The sequence below is a fragment of the Colius striatus genome, chromosome 1, assembly GCF_028858725.1.
Source record: "Colius striatus isolate bColStr4 chromosome 1, bColStr4.1.hap1, whole genome shotgun sequence".
Lineage (NCBI taxonomy): Eukaryota > Metazoa > Chordata > Aves > Coliiformes > Coliidae > Colius > Colius striatus.
The window spans coordinates 27,196,517-27,205,712 of NC_084759.1; positions in this window are offsets into that span (position 1 = coordinate 27,196,517).

The following is a 9,196-nucleotide window of genomic DNA, read 5'->3' on the forward strand; positions in this document are numbered from 1 at the left end:
CAGGGATTCCCAAATGATTTTACAAACTCTACACATTTGTCTAGCACACTCAGTAGTAGCATAAACAAAGAATACATGGACCTCAAAGGGGGCTTTGGCTTTTATACTTTTAACGATTCTACTTTCTCTTATTGCAAATTTCAAGAGCACTGGAATTTCCTGGTTAATAGTTTGGGCTTCTGGGTAAATTCTTCTCACATTAATTTGAGTAATTTATTACTTTGGTGAGTAAACAGGGGAACAGAAGATTGGGTTTTAAAAATAAACATATTTATTAGATCAAGGAAATTTTTCTTTATGCAGAACAATGCACAGGTTCACCTCCTCAATTACATTGTGGGAGACAATCTCTGATGAATGCCAATCAATAAAAATGAAGTAAAGGATTTTTTTTTCCCCTGTAGGAAACTGTCAAACGTTCCTAAGGAAATAAATTCATTAGTAACTTTTCAAGCACCAGCATTTTGTTTTGACTTCCTATGGAAACACACTGTGTGCATTTGTTGCCTTTGGTTTTGCTAACTGATTGTTCCCTCTAATAACTTGCAAATCTATGTGCTGAATTTGACTGAATTTGGTAGAGTAGTTGAAGAATGAGATACAAGCAAATGAGGTGAGTACATCTGGCCTATTACCTTTGGCAGTGGCTACCAACCCAGGGAACATTGCCTGAGACTTCCCCAGGATTATCTCCCAGCACATGGGGCTGGGATCTTGCAGATCTCCTCAGCCAGAGCTGGTACCTTTGTGTCTTGTGATCTCCTTTCCTAAAGGAACAAGGCAAATCTCATCCTGCTCTGCTTGTGTATTGCATATTTAAAGTAGAAAAAAAGAGACCCTATAAGTAACCTGAGGGAAAGCTGCAACACAACAGTTATCCCTTACTAGATTTTAATAAAGTTACTCTCCTCATAGGTTTTCCAGCACATTTTGTCCTTTGTGTCTCTATTCCTTAGTCCCAGGTTACATTACAATAAATTGTCCTGACTAAGGAGAAGCAGGAAGCAGACAGTCTGATATTCTCTCATTTTCTGCCTTGCCTCTTGGGCATTGGCCAAGTAAGCTGCCGTGGAGACCAGCACACAAACCTCCCTTCCCCAAGCCCGTCTTGTCGGAAGAAGAGAAGGAACTGAAACATGTGCAGCAGCAAGCCTGAGGCTGCTCTCTAATTCATTGTGGCAGCCACACAAAACCATCTCCTTGGTGCCACGGGTGAGAAGCGCGCGTCCTCATAGAGTCATAGAATCATAGAATGGGAGGGGTTGGAAGGGACCTTTAGAGATCATCTAGTCCAACCCTCCTGCAGAAGCAGGGTCACCTAGATCAGGTTGCAACACAATTCAGTATTATATCAGTCCTCGGTCTGATCTGGTGCGTGGCGATGGGATAAAGCATCCCAGTGCCTGCCCTGCACTGAGCTCCGCAGCTCTCAGGCCATCCCAGGCGATGGAGACGGTCACCTCCTGGCTCTCACAGCCCAGGAGACTCAGGACTGAGCCCGCAATGGCTCGCTGCACCCATAACACTTCCAGTCCCAGTATCTTCCCAAGGCTGCCTAACATTTTCCTTTAGAGTTACTAGAATCAAGCAGTTTAATGGTACCTCAGAGTGCTGCTGTCAACACCAGCTGCACTTACCACAGGGACTCTCGGTCCCTGTTATTTTTTGCCATGATCTTCTCGTGATGATTGAATGTTACAATTTCTGGGATCCCTACAGGTGATCATTACAGTGCTGGTAAGCTGGTATTGAAGACTGCTTTCCCTTGCCTAAGCAGAATATTTCTCAGCAGATAAGTACGCTTTTTTTTGGCCTTTAACAATGGAAGAAATGAAGTGAACACTGATTTTTCTTTCCCATGGGCTGTTTATCTTTCAATACACAAAGAGAATTTACACAAGAAAATGTAACATTCCTGATTACATGCAGCACTTAAAAAAAACAGTCTGACTCTTCCAGTTTGAAAAGAATGAAGTAATGTAGGAGATAGGGGACTCTTTTTATGTTGATTTTTCAGAGTTACCAAGTTAGGAGAAAGCCCTGTGACAAAAGTACTTACACTGCATAGAGGGTGAAAATAAACAAAAAATATATGCAAATGGAAAACAAAGGACAGCATCTCTTCAGGGACCTTTCTCTGTCCACACTAACAATTAAGTGGCCAGGAAAAATCATGGCGAGGTGCAGTGGCTTCCAAAAAGGTACCTGTGAGAGAATCCCAAATGTGTTTTTAGAGTAGGATGTAGAGGTCCTGCTCAGTGTGAGACTGGGCTAGCGTTTGAGGAGACAGTGCTTTTGGTGACAGTGTTGCAGAGTCTCTTTGCTCAGTGCAGCCCAGTGACCTCAGCGGTCACAAGAAGATCAGCACATGAGCTGGAATGCCACAGGTTAGAAGCTGTGATCACTGTGGTATGACTTCAGCAGCTAAGTGCAACCCAAAACTTGCCTCAGACCTTTGCAGAGTGTGAGAAAAAGCACCCCAAAAGCAGGCAGTGATACTGGAGATGTCAAACCCTTGTTGACATCTGATGCCAGGCAGTGGCCTGGGAATAACTACAGGAAAAGTGTCTTTCTCTGCTGGAAGAAGGAGCTTTATTTATTAGACTGTAGCAAAGAAGAACTAGGACCATTGTGGTGGTTTAGCCCTGTCTGGGTGCCAGGTGCCCACCAAGTTGTAATATCACTCCCCCTCCTCATCTTGACAGGGGAGAGAGAAACATAATGAGAGGTTTGTGAGTTAAGGACAGGGAGATAACTCAGCAATTAGCATTACAGGCAAAACTGACTCAGCTTGGGGAGAAAAAGGTTCAATTTATTAATAAATTATAGGATCAGGGAGATGAGAAATTAAACTGAATCTTAAAACACCTCCCCCCACCCCTCCCTCTTCCAGGACTCTCCTTCCTTCATCTCCAGCAGCACAGGGGATGGGGAATGGGAGTTACGGTCAGTTCATTCCAGAGGAACTTTGCTGCTGCTTCTTCTCAGGGGGAGGGCTCATCACACTTCCCACCGCTACACTGTGGGGTCCCTCCCACAGGAGACAGTCCCTCATGAACTTCTCCAGTGTGGGTCCTTCCCATAGACTGCAGCTCCTCACGAACTGCTCCAGTATGGGGCCTCCCACAAGGGCATCTCTTCACACCCTGTCCCGATGTCGGTCATCCACCAGGAGAACAGTCCTTCAGGTACCAACTGCTCCGGCCTGAGTCCCTCACAGGATCATAAGTCCTGGCAGCAAACCTGCTCTGGCATGGGCTCCTCTCCCCCCATGGGCTCCCAGGTCCAGCCAGGAGCTTGCTCCAGGGTGAGCTTCCCACAGAGTCACAGCCTCCTTCAGGCATCCACCCGCACCAGTGTGGGGTCCTCCATGGGCTGTGAGTGGATCTCTGCTATGCCATGCTTCTCCATGGGCTGCATGGTCCTCACCACAGGTCACAGGGGAGTCTTTCCTTCAGGGCCTAAGCACCCTCCTCCCCATCCTTCTCCACTGACCTTGGTGTCTGTGGAGATGTTTTCACATTCTCACTCCCTGTTGCTGCTGCAGTTTAACAACTGCCCAGCAACTTCTTCCCCTTCTCAAATCCATTATTCACAGAGGTGTTACCTCAGTCACTAATTGGCCAGGCCTGGGTCCGCTGCAGGGTCCGTCTTAGAATTAACTGGCCCTAGCCCTATCAGCTACAAGGGAAGCTTCTGGCAGCTCTTTGTTTAAAGAAACCATCCCTGTACCCCTGCCTGCCCCTGCCACGTTACCAAAAACTGGCTCAGGCAAAACCACTACAACCATATAAAGTCAAGCTGTCTGGTCTGGCCACTTGGATGGTGTGTCTCCATCTCTTCCTGCTGTGTCTCTTCCAGCACCAGTGGAAAGCATCAGAGTCTTTCAGAAGTGTCTCCTGCTCTCTCCATTGACTGTACAGAGGGTCTACGTTCCCTGTTCAAGTGCTCAAACAAATGCTTTCTCAAGTGCAACACATAAAAGCCTTAGTCTCATCCTTTGCTTCACTGCTCAACTTCCTCAACCAAAACTTTCCAGCCTTTTAGCCTTAGACCTGAAGCCACACAAGCAAAACTATTTTTTCCCCTCTGTGAAATTATCTTGCTCTATAGCTGCAGAATCAGCTCTAGTTGGGATTTTACCTTGCTCTGTGTTCGCAGCTCCCTGTGTTCTGCATCTAACACCTTTCCTAGGAGCCGTTCCCTTTTCACCTGAAGCTGATGGCTCATGGAAGTGCCGAGCCATTGGTGTGGGAGGCTGGGCCTCTTTTCTGATCCATTGCTTTCAGTGCTGATATTTCTCACCATTTTATCAAAAAGATGTAGTGATACTTGGTGGTCTTCCCACAGTGCCCTGCAGTGGATCTCCTTGAGCTGCACAGGCTCCTTTGAGGCCTCGTGTTGTGTGTGAAAGGTGTGACATAAAAAGCCAAATTGTTGCCTTAGTGAGACAGGCAGCACTGCCTGGTGTTACCTTTGCTCAGAACAGGAGCATCCAGGGAATGAAGCAGTCAGGGAGAGCTCTGTATTTCACTTCTGTCACTGCTAGGCTATGGAAAACAGGCAGTCACATGACCATGGAGTCAGTGCTTTTGCCAGCACACGTGGCCGTACAGCAAGGGAAAGGCATGGAAAGTGTAACAATCAGCGTGTGCTTGTGTTTGTGCACGTGCACGTAGATTTTGCTAACCCATCAGCCACCAAACACCATCATTTTCCTCCCCTTGGCCGACCCCAGTGTGGATGCCCTTTACTTAATGCAAGAGCTTTAGCAGTGGGAGTTACACTGGTGATGAACTGTGCAAACCTGACAGCTGAAGGCAGAATTGTTCCTCCTGAGCCAGAGTAGGCACTTTGTCTGCTTCCTGCCGATGACTAAGGCAGCAGGTAAACTTTCCTTTCTTCATGGGGCCTTTCTGAAGGGATTTGAAATGCAGGTCAATCTTTATTAATGCTGTCAGCCCTCCCACAGAGGTGCTCTTCCTCAAACCCACTGTCTCTTTCACAAGGGCTTTCCATAAAACGATGCCACACCTATGACTAGACCTGAGATTGTCACCAGCTCATGAGAAGGCGGCGTAGCAGGTAACCACCTCTTCCCAAGGTGACACAAGACCTATAAATTAGCCAAAGGTTAAGGCCATATCTGTGGCCATTTACTAAGAACTCTATCAACTGCCCCCTTCTGCACCTCACCATCCAGGGGGAAGGATCCTGGGGAGCTGAGTGTGCCCCTGGGGTCCCACTGGACAGGACTCTGCCAGGCAGCTTCCACTGAAGGCTGGATTTTGTGGCTCCCTTGCCCACTGGAACAGGCTGCCCAGGGTGGGTGTGGAGTCTCCTTCCTTTCAGGTCTTCAAGACCCGCCTGGACATGTTCCTGTGCGACTTGATCTAGGTTGACCTGCTTCAGCAGGGAGGTTGAACTAGATGATCTCTAAAGGTCCCTTCCAACCCTACCATTCTATGATTCTATGAACTGCACTTTTGGGAAGGGGGACAAATTGCATGAAGAATGAACCAAGTACTTACCACTTGCTGCTGTTTTTGGAATGTTTGTTTTTTCTAAAGTAAAAGACTTTGCAAAAGAAATTTCTTCTTCCCCCCCCCCCCCCAGTACAGTCACAGATGTGTGGGGTCCTTTGCTTCCCCCTGCTGACATCCTGAAACGGCGCACAGTAGGCTGTGGCTCCAGCCAGCCGTGGGAGTGGGGAAACTAATAAGGATGGGCTCTGCCAGCGAGCGTTCCCACATCCCACAGCTCCCACGGTGCTGCTACTGAGAGGTGTGTGAGCGGGTGGCCAGGAGGAATAGCAGCAACTGAGCCCCCTTCCACACCTCACCACCCAGGGCCAGGGTCCTGGGGAGCTGAGTGTGCCCCTGGGGTCCCACTGGACAGGACTCTGCCAGGCAGCTTCCACTGAAGGCTGGATTTTGTGGCTCCCTTGCCCACTGGAACAGGTCTCCCACACGCACAGGTCAAGGGATCCGGCACCCGTGGCACTCTCAGGTAAGAGTGGTTTGCTGGGAGGTGGATAATGTGCTGGGATAAAAGCCAGCGTGGGGCTTTGTGGTTTGTTAGGAAGAAAGTGGCTCTGGAAGAGGACTTTGCTCTGAATATTTTAGAAAAAACAAAAAGAAACCTTTCCCTCTAGCAGCTTTTGGAGCAGAGGCTTTACTCCAGAGGGGCTTGCTGGCCCATGTGCCCCCTCTGTGCCCCAGCAGGACCCCTCAGCAGGCGGGAGTCATCAAGTGGGAACCAGGGTCTTGGGAGCCCCAGTGACTCTGCTGCTGTGTTCATTAGCACAGAGAGGGACACCTGAAGCTAAGACAGAGCAAAGCTCAGTTTGGGAAGGCTGTAGGACAAGTGTGGAGGTAGCTTTTGTTTGGGCTGGTGTATGGTGGGGCCAGCATGAAGCTCCACCATGGGTCAGGGATGTGCTGGTTGGTCAGTGCCTCTCTTCTTATAACTGCTGTTACCTAAACAATTAGGGAGAGAATAACAAACAGAAAAACGTTTCAAAGATACAAATTGTCTGACATAACAAAGGAACTGGGATGCAGGGTCTGTGCTGTGGAGACTTATCACCACTGCTTGTCTGTGACAAGGAACTGTGTTAGAGCAGAAGGCAGCAGTGTGGGACAGAGGATGAGTGACAGGCGGGCACTAGCCAGCACTCTGGAGCAAACCTGGCCTCCAGCAGAGAGGGCACTGAACAGGGATGTGCTGGACAGGCTGGGGGAGGCACAGGGATGCTGTGGCTCTGATGTGGCTGGGTTGCAACCTGTCACCCTGGAAAGCAGCTGTGTGGAGAGGCTTTCAGCCTCCTGAAATGGGCTCAGGAGCTTGTCATCCACTTGCCAGCCTGTGTAAAACAAGAGCAGGCCCCTTCACCTCGGGAAATGACCCCAGGGAAGCATTAATGAGAGGAGGTCCAGAAGATGGCTTTGATCTTAGAACTTTTTTTCCTAGTTGTAGCTGAGTTTTCTGTTTTGCATGTAGCTTTCCCAGCTCACGAGCAGACCAGGAGCAGGCACGGTGTGGCAGGACGTGTGTGCCACCAGTCTCCACACTGTACCACTCACAGTTTCCTGCAAGTTTCAGTGATCGTTTCCCTGTTCAGATGGGGAACAAAATGATTCTTTAGCTGCCTGTCTGCTGAATTGCACTTTAGCACCCTCATGCATTGGCATACATGAAAATATTCATCTTTAACACTCACAGCAGCTTCTGCAGAACCCCCAAAGGGCTGGGAGAAAGGGGCAACACCTATTTATCCAGCAAATATAATGATACCTCTGGGAGATTTGTCAGTCTTGTAAGAGTCTTAGTCAATGTCTGAGGAAGGACTAAAACCATTGCCTGGTGGCTGCGTGTTGTGTCCTTGTGTGAGCACATTTCATTTTCAGCCATCATGAATTTGCTTTCCTTATCTTACCTGTTAAAATTGCACACAGAGCTCTGATTCACAGTCGTTTCTGGACTCCATCACTAGATGGTGACATGCTCCCAGATACTGAGTCCTCCTTCAGTTTGTCTTTTTTCCTTTAGTGTAAAATAACAGTAAATTTAGACAAAACATGTTTTACTCTCTGCATATGGAAATATAGTGTTCCCAGCCACATGCAAGTCTGCCCAAGATAATTTGGTATTCAACCAATTTTTAATACAACATTGTTTCTGTTAACATGGTTTCTGTAAGGATTACTGCTATAACAGCACTTCTAGCCATGAACATTTATATAAAGACCAATATTACTGATCTCTGCATAATTTAGGATATATTTGTCAGCAGTCAACAGCATACTCTAAATGAATGCCTGCTTGTGCACTTTCTAGGAACAAATACGTACCAAAAGTTTTAAAGCTTAAAATTAATGTGTCATTTCACTGTGGAAACTACCAGTTTCTCTTCCTCCTTCATGTTTTCCCTGAGCATGCAACAGTGCTCATTTCTTTCCTTAAAATATTTGCCAATAGTTGCAGCCCAAAGGCACAGCATTTGCTCTTCTGAAGGTTTGGTGGCTAGTATAAAGAGTATGCACTCCACAGAGGCCAGGCAGTCATATGTAATCTCCATTCTAGTCCATTGCTGAGAATTGATGGACACATCCACTGGGATTTGCAAGAGTATTACAGCAGTAACACCCATCAAATGAGGTTTGAGGCACAGTACGAAGGTGAGGGCCGAAGGAGAGACAAAATTTGTGAGCCACCTGATGTGATGATGCAAGCTAGAAGCCTGGATATGTATATTAGTGGGTGGCTGCCACACACAATTGTCTCAGCATGGTTTACTGACCCAGTCAGATGTCTGTGAAAGCCTCAATCCTTGCTATTTGCTTGGCTGTTTACCTACAGGTAAAGCCAGACCCATTTCTATTACTGCCGTCACTGCTAGGAAACAGAAATTGTAAGGCCAGTATGCAAGGAACAATCCTCATCCTCTTTCCCATAGCAGCAGAGGGTCCTGTGCTGCTGCAGCTTGTGAGTGCCTGGGCTTGTAGGAGAAAGCAGGCTCCCAGGAGACAGACAGCTCTTCTCAGCCACGTCTGGTAGGGCTTGGACAGGCTATGGAGGGGTTATGGCCACATATTGACTGGGTAGTACAAAACTGTCTTTATCTTCAACAAGTGCTTGAGGCCCAGTGGTCCCCTAGCAGGCTTTGGGCCAGGCTGGGCTCAGCATCACATGATGAGAAATCCCACTGGGGTGGATTTAATGCCAGCTTAGAACAGAAGGAGGCTAAGCTTAAAACACTGCTCTGTAATCATTAGGAAATTTAAGGAGGGTAATTTGAGGTACGTGCGGCAATGCAGCCTCCCCCATGCCGTTCTCCTCCTCACACACCTTTATCTATCACACAGCTGGGGTGGTGGCAGAGCTGTGGTGGCCTTGGCCAGTGCCCGAGGCCTGGGGCCTGCCTGCCTGCCTCTGTGGTCCTTCCACACTCCCATCCACGTGGATGCTGCTTAACTGGCTGCTGCTGTCTGACGCCCAGGCCTTGGATGCCGACCTGCTTCCTCATCCCTCACCCCACCTCGTAAAAATTCTTCTTTACAAAGAGCTACTGTCTAAGCCAGCTACCTTTTTATCAAAGGCACCCTGTTCTGGGCTCCCTGTGGTTTGCAGTTTTTATTCCTCCTCAATTTTAACACTATTTTTCCTCTCTCTCCTTGCCTTTTCTTTAATTCAC